At 37.4% G+C, this 14504-nt stretch overlaps 1 long non-coding RNA gene across 1 annotated transcript; it reads right to left on the bottom strand.

Annotated features, from left to right (window-relative positions):
- Positions 1 to 2178: 2178 nt before the first annotated feature.
- Positions 2179 to 9045, bottom strand: LOC131698799 (uncharacterized). The gene is made up of 3 exons (XR_009307823.1): positions 8977 to 9045; positions 4295 to 4370; positions 2179 to 2423 (listed from the first exon to the last, which is right to left on the bottom strand). It is a non-coding gene; the product is annotated as an uncharacterized LOC131698799 (long non-coding RNA).
- Between the last annotated feature and the right edge of the window lie 5459 nt (positions 9046 to 14504).

Genomic DNA, 14504 nt, shown 5'->3' with positions numbered 1-14504 from the left:
GGTATACCGTAAAGCCATAAATATTCGCGACCAAAATATGGCGAATCACACCCATAAAACGTATTTTGCTCCAGAAATGTGGGCGACTTGTTTAGTATGCCAAGTATGTATAGTTAGTGGAATTTGATATCCGTGCCAAAAATCTTTGCGTTTTTTTTTTCATAAGCGAAAAAAAGCATAATAAAAGGCTCGCAAATATTTAGGGCTTTACAGTATATTGTGGTCGGATCCCTCATGGTAGATTAGGAGACTCAGGGTTCAGGTTCGGGGATCACTCATGATATCTGCTGGGGAAAGCAGTTCAGCAGTACCTTGCAGCTGCTAGTATTCCAATCAATATTTTGTGTTGAATATCTTCAGTCTGATTTTTATTTTTCCCATAGGCAGCTGCCTTTTCCTCTAAATGTAAGCCAAAGCAATTGAGGTCACACATCTCAGCACTTCCTCTTCAGAATTGTAACCCCCTGTTGGGATGTTTGTGTTTTTTATTTGAAAATCACTGAAATAAACAATAAGCCACTGTGTGATTTTCAAAAGGTAAAGTTGCTTAGAAAGTCATTAAACTGTGCTATAATAAATTAGTCTAACATAATACACAATTGGATTTCTATTTAAAAAAAAAAAAACAACTGTGATGCAACTCCCCCTTCACACAGTTGCTCATCAGACTCTGAATGCTTGCTCACAGTAGGTACCTGCTCTTTCACAACCTCAAGCAAATTCACTTTTCAGTAAATAGTGGCAGCTTTTCCCCCCAGTTCTTAGGAAACTCATCAAATAGCCTGTCCAATTAAAAAAAAAAAAAAAAGTTGTTTCATACTTGCTATATATCCATGTCTTCTTTTTTTCACAATTTTTACAGGTTTCCGGGCTTGTAAGTACACCGTGCCTTTAGTGAAAATTTGGTACTTTGGTGTTTGCCTCAAAAATGCATTGAGCACAACTGGCAACGCATGAGAAATGCCAGCAACAATTGCGACTGTTTAAAACATGCTTTCAAAAGTTCTTAACAAATTGGTGCAATTGTAAGTGTTGCAACTGCCTGCAGCTTTAGTACATCTTATAATATTTGAGAACCCTCATCTCCACCCTATTTTTGCCAATGTCTGCAGGAACGCCCATAATTACATATTCATCTAAGGTTGAGCCTCAAAGAAAAACTGCTGTCGTAAGCATTCCCTAAAAAGTCGCTAACAGCATTGCACTTGTTTAATATATTTCACCCTAGACTTCCGACTCGTTTGCACCTGGTTTCGAGGCTATTGCAACATGCACAACACTCAATGTACTGTAAGCATGACAGCTCTAGTTATCTGTGTTAGAGACAAACTGCTTGCTATAAAATATTTTGGTGCTATTAGCCAAGAAATATGGTTAATAACTAAAACAGCAAAGTTCCTAGTATTAGCCTGGTCTAACAAGAAAAGGAAAATTACACCTGAACAGTTACTTCATAACAGAGTCCAGCCATTCATTTATGAGGAGGCCACTTAAATATCCATTCCCCTCCATTACAAGCTAGCAGCTTATAATAGTCAGTGCGTTGGCATGGCTTAAAAGTCGAAGCAAATATGCACAATGTACTTGTTATCAAGTAATGTAAACAGAAAACATCGAAGTCTGTCACAGTCAAGAACAGTAAAGATATTTGTGATAAAGAGGTGGTATAACATTTTACTTGTAATCATAGAAAATAAGGAGAAGGAGAAAGCCAGCAGTAAATCATATGCATATGAGCAGATGAATGCTTTCCATGCATGTGGAAAACAAAACGTTGAGTGGGAACTCGAGGCAAAAAAATTGCAGTTTTTATGTTGTTATTTTTGGAGAAAAAAAATTTAAACTTAAAATGATAAAAGCAGGATAGTCTTTGGGGGAAAGGATGGGAGAAATTAAAATAAGGATAACATTGACTGTGGCTAGTTTTGTAGCTTCTGTACCAATACTTTACTTTTCCTGGTTTCTACAAGCAACTCAGCTAAATGTTGCAGCGTATAGCAGTATTTTTAATGTCTAAACACTTTTTCAAGATTATACATTGCATCATTTTTGATGGGCATTTGATTTAACTTACAGTATTAAGTTATGTTGAAGCAGTGAGTCTGAACCAGTCATTTATTGGGGCAAGAGCTATTATTAGTGACACTTGTTCTGGGCCAAGTGTAAAAGTGCCTCGTCTCTAGATTTGTATCCTTCTGTTGTCTGGCGGTTCCATCTCCCAGAAGGCAGGAAGTAGTTTATCTGTTCTACTCCAGTGGTTGCTGGCGGTCTCACTGGGTAGCTCAGGTGGAATGTAGCAGAGCTGACAATATGAATGTTGTCAGGAGCGATTCATGTTGACACTCACTCAGTCACTTTGTTAAAGTTGTCTGTCAGCAGGGGCTTGTAGTTTATCGTGGTCCCTAGATCCTGGGATGTCAGTACTAGTGATAGAGGGAGAGAATGGCAGGATATGTCAGATGAAACATAAAAGCAGCAATGACACTATGTTGCTCAGTTTGTTAAAGCTGGGACATGTGCGTTCTTCACTGCTGATCCCTGCCGCACCACGTTTGACTGGATGAAATGTATTGATTTTGACAGCTAAATTGATGTTTGTTTAAGCCTGACCAAAGCCTGTTTGGAGCTGGTGCATTTTGTTCAAGCTCTTTTTCTGTTGCGTGTCTGTTACAACTATGATTGTATACCTATTGTATGTAATGAAATAAAGTATACAGGCATATCAGACCATCACAAGCTGTATTTTAAAAAAATAATTAAAAATAGAGTATTTTACAGATCGATAACACACAACTACTCAAAGCTATAGGAGCACTGAAGGTAATATATAAAATTCTCAATATAGCACCAACTCAAAATATGAAAAATATAATACAGTACACCATATTCCAAATTGTAACTGCATACAATTTAATTTTATCCCACAGGCAGTAGCACAACTAATAACATACAGCTAATTTGGATTAATTTGGAACACAACACCACTATACCAGAAAATATTTCCAACTTAAGTTCTCGCCAAACCTATTTTTGCCTATTGCAGATTCGACTATATTCTACTGTTATAGTAAATATAAATAAAACGCAGTTTTTGAGTGTTGATATATTAAATAAATAGTTTTCCCAAATGAAATTGTTTCTTACTAGTTCGGAAACATTCACTGTTTGCTTTCACACACAAACTTGCTGAGTGCTAGGATAAAGGTATTGTGTGAATATGGCGTATAGTGGAGTTAATCTGTTCGTCCTTGGTGGCCATACTAATCAACATAAAAGTGCAATAAGGTTAAGCAGTATATATTTTTAAATGACTATTTTATTAACTTTGGATTAAAATAAACAATAAATATGAACCCTAATGTATCATGTACAAAGGCCTGTAAGATTTAAAGTACAGTGGTAGCTTGGTGGTGCAGTGAAGCACATTTATAACTGGTTCCAGGGATAGACCTGTAGTGTCAACGTGAACTCTTACAAGGTTTTTTCAGAAAAACAGATAAAACAAAGAGGGTCGCCCATGCAAAAAAAAAAAAACAGGGACTCCTTTTGCAGATGATGTCTACTATTAAAGTAAAACATAACCACCTGTCACAGAGTGAGAAAAGTAACAGAAGCAACCACGATTCCACTGTCAGAAGAGCTGTCAGCAGGATGGTGTAGCTAAACATTGTTCCTAGTCCTGAGCAAGTAGGAAGAGATTGGCATAGGCAGTGTAATGGCAGGACCTGTCAGCTAAAATACAGGGGCGAGAATTGTGCATTCAGAAGCAGGTCCATACAGCTGCATTGAGATGCCAACGTGTGTGTGGAGGGGCAAGGAAGGCACACAGGCAGGCAAAGTCAGCCACACTCTCTCACTCATTATCCCAAAAAGTCATTCACCAAACAAAAAAAGAAACAATGCCTATTATGTTTCACGTCAACGTTTGCTGTCATTATGTAGTCGGAAAGATCTCAAACAGATAACCCCCCCCCCCCCCCTCCCCCCCCTTTCCTTTCGGATGCCAGAACGCACTGGCAGCCAATTTTAGGCCTTGGTTTGATTGATAAATCCTCAGTGACAAGTGAGAACAAAAGAGGCCCCATGCTTTGGTACATATAAATAGGAAATTAGCTGGCAACATTGTCAGAGATAATTAACTCTCTAAGTCAGTGTTGTCTATTCGGGCTGACATGCTGAAATTAGTTAGAAACGCACATGTCAACTCTCTGACAGTGCGCAGCGCTGATCAGATAAACAGTTTTTGAGATGTTTGATTACAACATGATTACCTGGTTAGTTGTCTCTTCCTTACCTCTCAACCTTATTCAGTGTTAATGACAGTCAGGGTAAACTTCTAGTGATCTGCATTGTCTTTTGATTTGGGAATACTGTAACAAGAAGTCAAACATTCTATTACTTTTTTCACCTATTATTATTATTATAGAAACGCTGTCTACTAAATGTATTTATTTATGTATTATTTTAATTGGTTGATATTTCAGGTACAGTACTTTGCAAGAACATATGTAGCAACAATATGTAGTGACACAATAGGGAGAATTAGCACCAGGCTTCAATTTCAAATATCAATGAATAAAATATAAATACAGTGGTGTTAAAAAGGATGTACATGGATACATACTTAATAACATGGCAAACAGTCCACATATCTTTTTGGATGACATATTTTCACATGGTTGTATTGTGATCTCTGTGTATAGTTTTAGAAAATCCATGTATGAATGTATTTTATTTATTTATGTATTTATGTATTAGCTTCTTCCTGCAGACTGAATATTACTAATATAAGATATACATATTAACTAAAGCATACAGCAAAATTCAGAAACAGTATTAACACTAAATTGATTTATATATTAAGAAAGTGCCTTACAATGTGACTTTTTAAAATACAAAATACCCAGCTATCATTTCTTAAATTTCACAGATCTACATTATTATTATTATTATTTATTTCTTAGCAGACGCCCTTATCCAGGGCGACTTACAATTGTTACAACATATCACATTTTACAGATATCACATTATTTTTACATACAATTACCCATTTATACAGTTGGGTTATTACTGGATCAATCTAGGTAAAGTACCTTGCTCAGGGGTACAACAGCAGTGTCCCCCACTGGGGATTGAACCCACAACCCTCCGGTCAAGAGTCCAGAGCCCTAACCACTACTCCACACTGCTGCCCGGTCAACAAAGACCCAATCTGCTGTAGCTGAAGCCTGGCACTACCTGATTAAAAACACCACTAGTAACCGTAAGAATTAAAACACAGTATTTAACCCTTAAAACAAATAAAAACAAACTAAAAAGTACAAAGTAAAAGCATTTTGTTTTTTAAACATGTTGTAATGACCCGTGCCCTCGGAGGAGAAAGCAGAAGACAGACGCATTGCCAGGGCGCAATGCATAACCAATTTATTGGTGAAATTAACACGGTCCTTGTTCAGGCCAAGACCATGCCACAAAAACAACAAACCCCTAACTCCACCCCACTCTCTCTCTCTCCCAGACCCCTTCCTCTTCCAGTCTCCCACAGGCCATCTTTCCCCAGGGCTCCACAGCTAGGCTCCGCTCCGTGCCTGAACCCCCACCTTCTCTCTTGCTCTACGTCTCTCCCTGGGCTCCGTTCTCTCACACTCTCTCACCCAACAGTACTTATAACCCCTCGCTATTCACTATTAAATTATTCATGTACCATTATTTACGTGTAAAATATGTAAGAGGATCAATACAAATTTTATTCAACATACAGTTCTGGGAACTTACAGTATGTACATGACGTGTTGGTTTTAGTATTCATTTTATATTTTAATACAGATTATGCAACATGACTTGAAAACCAAACGGGTCTATCCCTGCTCTTCTCCCATTCTAGGTGTTCTGGTGGTCTCTTAACAATACATGTAACACGTACACAGGACAACACAGACAAGACAAACAAACAGGACAACATAAAAGTCCACCAGACACATAACGGTGCCCTGGTCACTATAATATTGTAAGTGTTCATGCTTATACAGTACAGTTGATACTGACAAAGAGCTAAGGCATAAGAAACATAATTGTCCAATTTGGGTATGTTTGAGTGGGGCAGGCTGGGGCACTTTAAGGCCAGCTTCTAACTTTTAAGCAGTGCTCTGAGACAATATCCAAGACCAATCTGTGATAACTTGATGCCAAAATGATAATCATTTGCTGCTGTATAACCAAATCTGTGCTAGGATTGCCATCTCACAGACTTTAAATAGTAAATTACACCAGCGTTCCCTAGTTCATATCAGTCCCTAGAAGTATGCAATGGTTTGGAAATGCTTTGTTATTTTTTCCACTTTCAGACTGCTAATTTCTCCTAATATATCACATGTAACAAAATGTGTTTGTGTCTAGACCAACACAAATGACTTATTTTCTTTGATCTTCCATAAAGTTTGGTCCAGTACTTTCAGACTTTTCAGGCAAAAACTACCAGTTGTGCAAGTAAAAGGTATGCGAGGATAATGAATTAGTCAGCTGCACCACCTAGAATCCAAAGTTCAATATAGATGCACCTCTACTGAAATATCCTGTGTTGGAATTTGAGTTCCATTTTCAAGGTGCATAAGCAAGCAGCATTATGAAGTTGTACACTTTTTGTAAATTACAAGACTTTTCGTTGAAGTATCGAGGATAGTGCATACAGTCCTTGGAACAGAAAGCTTTGTTAAATACACAACATAATCAACTTGTTTACAGTTAAAACCACAGACCTTTATCTGGCTTGGTTAATGGCTCACTAAGTAAGTATGTTTCAAATTACACTCTATACTGCCTCAGATAAAGTGGCATATTGGATAGTTTGCACACTAAGTACTGTATAAAGTGTTGTTGAAGAACTGTAGTTATAGTCTTAATAGTGTTTTAAACATGAAAAGTGTGATTCATTAGTTGCAGGAGGTACAAACGAACTATACCTTTTATACATAACGCAACTTTCCAGCTTTATTTCTATGATCTTGCTGTAAGCCCATCTCTAATGGTACATTTTGGGAATTTTATGAAATGTATCCTGCATTTTCATTTTAATTTAATGCAACTTTTTGTCCCCACAGTTATACATTTTGGTCTTGCTTCTTGAGGAATGTGCAATGTTCAGTATTAAGTTATTCATGTACCATTATGTACGTGTAACATATGTAAGAGGATCAATACCAATTTTATTCAACATACAGTTCTGGGAACTTACAGTACCTACATGACGTGTTGGTTTTAGTATTCATTTTATATTGTAAGACAGATTATGCAACATGACTTGAAAGCTCACAAGATCATTGTCCAAAAACCTGCGTTAAAAAGATTCTCTTCATCTGCCAGTTTAATGTATGCTGAGCAAGTGGCATATCAAAAGGTGTTGTTACACTGTTCTACATAATCTCCCAATAACCACACACTTTTCCCACTGGAATATCATAAGTTAACAATTTCTTTAACGGTGACTTCCTGACAATCATGAAACAACATGGCCTATGTTCTTGCCCCCAAGTATCTTTTTACTGTTCCCACACCAAGCATGGGATGGATTCAGCAACAACAACTGAAAAAGGAGTTCACGTAGGCCACACACTACTTCTATTACCAGGATTGCCATTGGGAGTCAATCCTTAATTAAAAAAAAAAAATGTATTTCATACACACATTTAAGATTAGTGTTACCTATCCTATGTTTTGATTATTTGTGAATCATGCATTTTGACAGTTGAGAGAGTTGTAATAGATATTACAGAATGTTTTTATAGGTATTATTGTACATTATAGCCAGAAAAAATATATATATATTTTTTGAAATTTGATTTGGCTGTTGAATTGTTTGTGTAGACTAAGTTTCACCTGAACTCCCTTGTGTGTAACTCAAGGCATCATGCCCAGTTTCAATCAGTGGCAACCTGGTACAGAGAATAGGCTTCCAGTGACCTCCAGTTCACTTACTGTATCTACAACAATGTACTCTGATAAGGGCTGTCTCATAAATCTACAACTTTATTGATTTATGCTTCTGTGCTATTGCCACCGAGATATAAAAATACAATTCAAAATACAAAAACACATCATGTACCACGTCTCCAGCTTTACAGGGATAATTCATTGAAATTGTGTTCTCTTTTATTGCATTGCAGAACTTAGTTTCCTTTGTACTAATGGGAAGGGTATGCAAATAATGAGATGTGCCTCTTTGCTGTCTTAGAGCAAGTTTCTCAAGCCCAACAAGGCTTTAAAAATGTATTTCTGACCTCCAGATCTTATTTTTGATCACATTTTTTTTAATCCAATTTTGGAACTTGTTGTTTTGGTATACAAACATCTTAGCCAAATAGTCAACAATATAGAGTTGGACAGAATCTCAAATCCACCCAAATTTGGGCTGGGGTTCAGGTTCGAGCTTCGTGCACACACACACGCGCGCACACACACACACACACACATATATATATATATATATACAAAAGATGCTACAGTATATCTGGAGCACTGCTCCTTTGTGGCACAAGACTTTGAGTTTGAAGGTTTATTATAAGGCTGAGCTTGCAAATGTGATAAATCACTGCAAAGCATCAGATTTAATAAGGAAAGAATAGTTGTTACCCTCTGCCATCAGGGAAAAAACTGCATCAGTAACAAATGGCTACAGATTAAGTTGTTTTCCCCTTCAAATTGAAAAACAATGTGGCAATGTACTGTAGTTTGCGGATGACAAATTATTACGGTCCCTATGAATCTTTAAGTTGCATTCTGGGAAATGTAGTCTTTCTCTTTCTAGTTAAATGACAAAGACCAAATGCTCCTATTTTCCTCAATTTTAAAGCCTGTCTCATCTTAAAGGGTATACACTATGCAATATGCAGGGACATATATACATTCCTTCTATAATTCCCCCATACTCTATCACACTGTCAATAATTCAAAACTGCAAATAATGGCACAAGCTTATCTTACCTGAAAGCGTGTAACTTGCATGACATAAGAAGGCACAGTGCTTTTCAGGAAGAGCAGAGCTTAAATCAGTTAGATGTGCATTGCTCTCCTCTAAATCCCCTGGTTTAACCTAGTGGAGTTTTGAAAGGTTGTCATTTATGGAATGTTACACAATTAGATAAGAGATCACCCCCTCTGGCTGGCTAGACGGCATTGTGCAGGATCAGGCAGTGAATAAATACAAAGCTTCAGGTCGGAAAGAGAGAGGAAGTTACCCCTAGCAACTCTGAAGCATGAGATCTGTCGAAAGTTCAATTCTATTTAATATGCAACTAATCATGATTCCCTTTGCAAGTGGACCAAAACTGCCTGAAAGGACAATTAAAGGCTTTTGTTAAAGAATGTATTTTAAATAATGCGTTACAAAAGTTCCAGTAGAGACAAAAAGATTGCTCAGCAGCAGAGGTGACTCATGCTTAGTGTCAATGCTTAAAGTAACACTGACAAATACATTAGCCAAAACATGTCTGTTTCAATTTTATAGCTGACTTTAAACACGTAATCATAAATGCTGAGGTAAAACTATAACATCTATTTTGAAGTAAATGTACATTTTGGACAGGAATTAAACAATTGCAGCAGTTAAGTAGACAACCTTTTTGAGTTATACCGTATTAAATGTATAATTGAAGGCATTTTATTATACCACATATTTCCCACACCCAGCAATTAACATGTATGTGAAAAAATAGGTATGGCAGATGCATTTGCCAAAATCCGTTCTTTTTGTTGCTGTAACTTAATTTCAGACATGCTATTGCAATAAGCCTTGTTTTCATAGCCTGTCTCCCAAAATCAGATGGTTTACATATATACTTGAATCAGAAACACTTTATGAAATCCCACTTTTGTAATACCTGCTTCTAAAAAGAAAAAGAAAAAAACACTTCTAATATGTTGACTCCTATATTGTGACTTTTCATGGTTGATCTGCTCTTATGTTACCTTTTATGTATCTTATTGTTTTTTAGTAATATGTCAATGTGTTTGGTCCTTTTTTCTATTAGATATCATACACCTTTGAAAGCTATATGTGTTGGGACACACTGCATATTATTGCCTTTTGTACTAGCAGGTCTGTATTATTACCCCAGTAAAATATTATTAGTTTTTGGTCAGTGCCTTGTATTATTATTTTTAATTTAGAAAGCCTCCATTTTCTCTCCATGTAGTATATTTTTCCAAAGATATATCAGGAAGCACATGTTTTATGGCCAGCTGAGGGTCCTATAAGAAATTAACCCAATACACTGAAATTGCAGTACATTTCCCCACATTTGCATATTTCTAATAGAAACAGGCTGATCGATTCTGGAAGATTATTCTTTATAGTGTGCCGATTTCAATAACAGTCCCAAGGACTTTGAGTTAACACTTCAACAGCTTTTAATTTATAATGAGCTCTCATAGAATATCATATAGGAATGGTACCCATTGAGTATTTGGGATGCATTTATTAACCACTTACTGTGAAATCACCACACAGTTCAGTATTTATCCAATAGCTGTTTTGCTTAGTTGAATATATATATATATCATCTTCAGCATTTTTCAATCCACTGCTGGATGAAGGCCTCCCCAAGATTCTTCCACAAAAGCCTGTCTGCTGCATCCCTCATCCACATTGCTCCAGCATGTTTCCTAATTTCATTTTATCTTAAACGGGCAACTTGGTCTGGGAATGAAATGCCAGTGCTATCTTAATTAACATATTCTGGTTGTTTAGATTCACGCTATCATTTTCTGTTGAAACCACAAGTTATGCCCCTTTCCCTAGTAGAGTCTGAGTCTGGCAACAGTATAGAAAATCCTCTAGCAGATGTACTTGCAGTCGAGACATGATTCTGAGAGGTCTTTTGAGGCTAAGTTTGATTTTTTCCAGGATGTGAGCACTGAAATAGTAAATTAATGTGAATCTAAAAAAAACAGAAGGATACATTAGTTAAGAGAACTCTCAAACCTGTACCAAGTTACCCTTTAAGTTATCAAACTTGTATTCAATAGTTTTAAAAATAGATTATCAGTTTGTTTATTACATGACATTTGTGTGTTTAGAGACAAATTGGGTATTTCATTTCATTTTTCATTTAATCTTTATTTTACCAGAAAATAAGATTGAGAACAAATTCTCATTAAAACAACGACCTGGTCAAGAGACAAACATCACAGCAGCACAAAGGAAACAAATACAACATAGAAAATAAATAAATAAATAACACATTAACAAATATATAATAGTGAATAGGATTTGATTCAAAAAAATCCTCCGAAACAAAACTCTGTAGTTTTAATTTGATTTGAAATTCATTCCAGTCAATAGCAGACGCAAACTGAAATTAATTACACCCAAAAACAGTGCACACTCCGGGAAGAACCAATCTAATCAATTAATCTGATCTTAAATTGTAAACTGAAGCAGACAACTGTAATAGGTTGCACAGATATAGTGGGGTTTTCCCAATCAGGGTTCTATAAACTAACCTAAGCCAATGATCCAATCGCCTAGTGTGCAATGAAGGCCATTCAACCGTAATATAAAGATCGCAATGATGATGAGTAAGATAAGAAGCAGCAGTTATAAATCTTATAGCAGAATGGTATAAAGCATCAAGCTTCCCCAAAGCAGCTTTCGAGGCCATTTTGTAGACAACATCACCATAATCCAGTACTGGAAGAACAGACATCTGGACTGAGCATACCTAGCGGAACGTGTAAAACATGATTTATTGCGAAAGAGAAAACCAATTTTAGATTTTACTTTAGATTGAACTTTATCAATATGGGTTTTAAAAGACAAAGCACTGTCCAGCCAAATACCTAAATATTTATAAACTGCTGCTTGCTCTAATTCAATCTCACTAGAAGTACACATTTTGCAAACACTATTAAGAGAACCTGTCGTATTTTTTTCTATTAAAATTATTATTATTATTATTATTATTATTATTATTATTATTATTATTATTATTATTATTATTATTTATTTCTTAGCAGACACCCTTATCCAGGGCGACTTACAATCGTAAGCAAATACATTTCAAGTGTTACAGTACAAGTAATAGAATAAGAGCAAGAGCAAATGCATACATTTAGTTTTTATAAATGTTCATCAAAAGACACAAGTCATAGAAAGCAAATACCTTTAAGAAGTGCAGTACAATCAAAATTCCCTTTCAATTCGAAGACGACCAACGACATACTTATGGGATATGTCTGCCTATTGGTAGGTATTACTGAGCTATTCATATATAGGCTGCTTCCTTGGGTGACGTCCTCGGTCCCGCCTACCGAGGGATCAAAATAGTCAACTCATGGAAGACATTCCTCTTTTTGCCTCTCAAGACGGTAAGGTAAGACCTTCTGTGTTGACAACTGAGTGTTTACTAAAATAACTTTTCTGGGTCGACTGCAGCTCCCCTACATTCGTGCTGAAAGCTGGCTTGCCGCTTTCGTGGAATCAACGACTCTAAAAAATAAAGTCTCTTTTTTTGTCTCCTTTCTTCAGCAGCCTGCCTCGCTTGTCTTGCAGGCTTGCTTCTTTTCTGTCTGTCAGCCTTCCTCTTGGCTATCACCTCCACAAAGCGGGTCAGTGAGCTACAGGCACTGTCGGTACACAGCTCCTGCATGCGTATTTGGGAAGATGGCAGCAGGGTGTCACTACTTACAAACCCTGCTTTCCTCCCTAAGGTGATCACAGCCTTCCACATGAATCAGTTTGTGGAACTGGAGTCTTTCCATCCACCTCCATTATCTTCGGAGGAGGATAGGAGATTGAACTTCCTCTGCCCGGTGCAGCATTGAGGTGTTACGTGGATAGTACAAGAGCTCTGCGTAATTCTGACCAGCTCTTTGTCTGTCACGGTATACGGACCCTAGGACAGCCCCTCTCGAAGCAGCGACTGTCGCACTGGATTGTGGACACAGTCTCGACTGCATATGATAGTGCCGACTTGCCCCAACCTGGGAGGGTAGCCACGCATTCTACCAGAGGGTTGGCTACATCTTGGGCCCTCTTCAGAGGGGCCTCTCTGTCCGATATCGATACCGCGGCTAGCTGGGCTACGCCGCGTACTTTCTCGAGGTTCTATCGCCTTAATGTGATAGATCCTTCCTTGCCTTCATTAGCCACGAGGGTCCTTGAGTTTGCATGCTCGCACCACTAACCTTGGGTTATGTGGTTCTGATGTGTCCCTTGTATGCTGCCATTCTGTCTCCCTTGCAACTGCTCTGGTATACTTTCCCATAAGTATGTTATTGGTTTGAATTGAAAGGGAATGTTATGTTACTTAACGTAACCCTGGTTCCCTGAAAGAGAAGACGACCAACAAACCCTGCGAGGTCTCATCGGTCGCCCTCATGGGTTCGATGCAAAAAGAGGAATGGCTTCCGTGGGTTGACTATTTTGATCCCTCGGTAGGCGGGACCGAGGACGTCACCCCAGGAAGAGGCCTATCGGCATATTCCATATAAAGAGCTCAGTAATACTGTACCTACCAATAGGCACGCATATCCCATAAGTATGTTGTTGATCGTCTTCTCTTTCAGGGAACCAGGGTTACGGTAAGTAGTGTATAATGTACTGGGAAAGACTCATTACTTACTAATGGCATGCAATCCTGCTAGTTAAACATTGTTAAATGTTCCTATACTTTGTATGTGCCCCCAACCTCCACCCATTTATGACAGGGTGTATTGAATTTCAATGAAGTAAACAAGTTGTAAAATAATAAAATAATGAAAACTTTTACACCAAAAGTTAGAAAGAGAGTCATATCTTCATTCTTCACAAATGACTTTGATTAGAAAGTCAACGTCATTGTTACTTTGCACCCGATTCACACAGGAAAAACAAGTGCTGTCTTACACTCTATCACTGTTCTCCAGTGGTGAGAAACCTTTTCAAATTCCTAAAGGAGGTTATAGGTGCGGATGTTACAATAGAGCTCTGTCTTCATATAAATAAAAGTCATGATTACAAAGTTAAGCATTAACACACTACATGTAGCTTGGATGGGACGCCAGTCCTTAGCTGCACAGCAATTTCCATTAAGTATTTGATTGTCTGCCGAAATGTAGTACCTAAAATTGGACTATTTCTTATAGTAGCTGTTGAATTTTAAGGCATTTCAGTGTTCAAGTGTCCAACAGTGTATTGTATTATTATTCCCAGCAGGGGATAATACATATAACTCCACAATGTGGAGTTTTGTGTCGATGTCTCTCTGTTTCCAAGGCACACTTATATTTGTTATACATGCATCTTGACAAACCAAGAAATTATTCCACAAACTGGAAATCATTTTAATATATTTACCAGGATACCAGCACCCCATTTGCTTACCCAATGCTTAACTAGATTTGAAATACAAAATTCCAAAGCAGACAGTACATCACATAACAGCCTGCTCCATGCCTGAGACATACAGTACATATAGTAGATACTGTATTAATCTGCGGAAAAATGCCCCTGGGGGCTGTGCAAATGTTCC

This window comes from Acipenser ruthenus, chromosome 20, assembly GCF_902713425.1.
Source record: "Acipenser ruthenus chromosome 20, fAciRut3.2 maternal haplotype, whole genome shotgun sequence".
Taxonomy (NCBI): Eukaryota; Metazoa; Chordata; class Actinopteri; order Acipenseriformes; family Acipenseridae; genus Acipenser; species Acipenser ruthenus.
The sequence above is the reverse complement of the archived record's forward strand: the minus strand, read 5'-3'. Positions and strand labels throughout refer to the sequence as shown.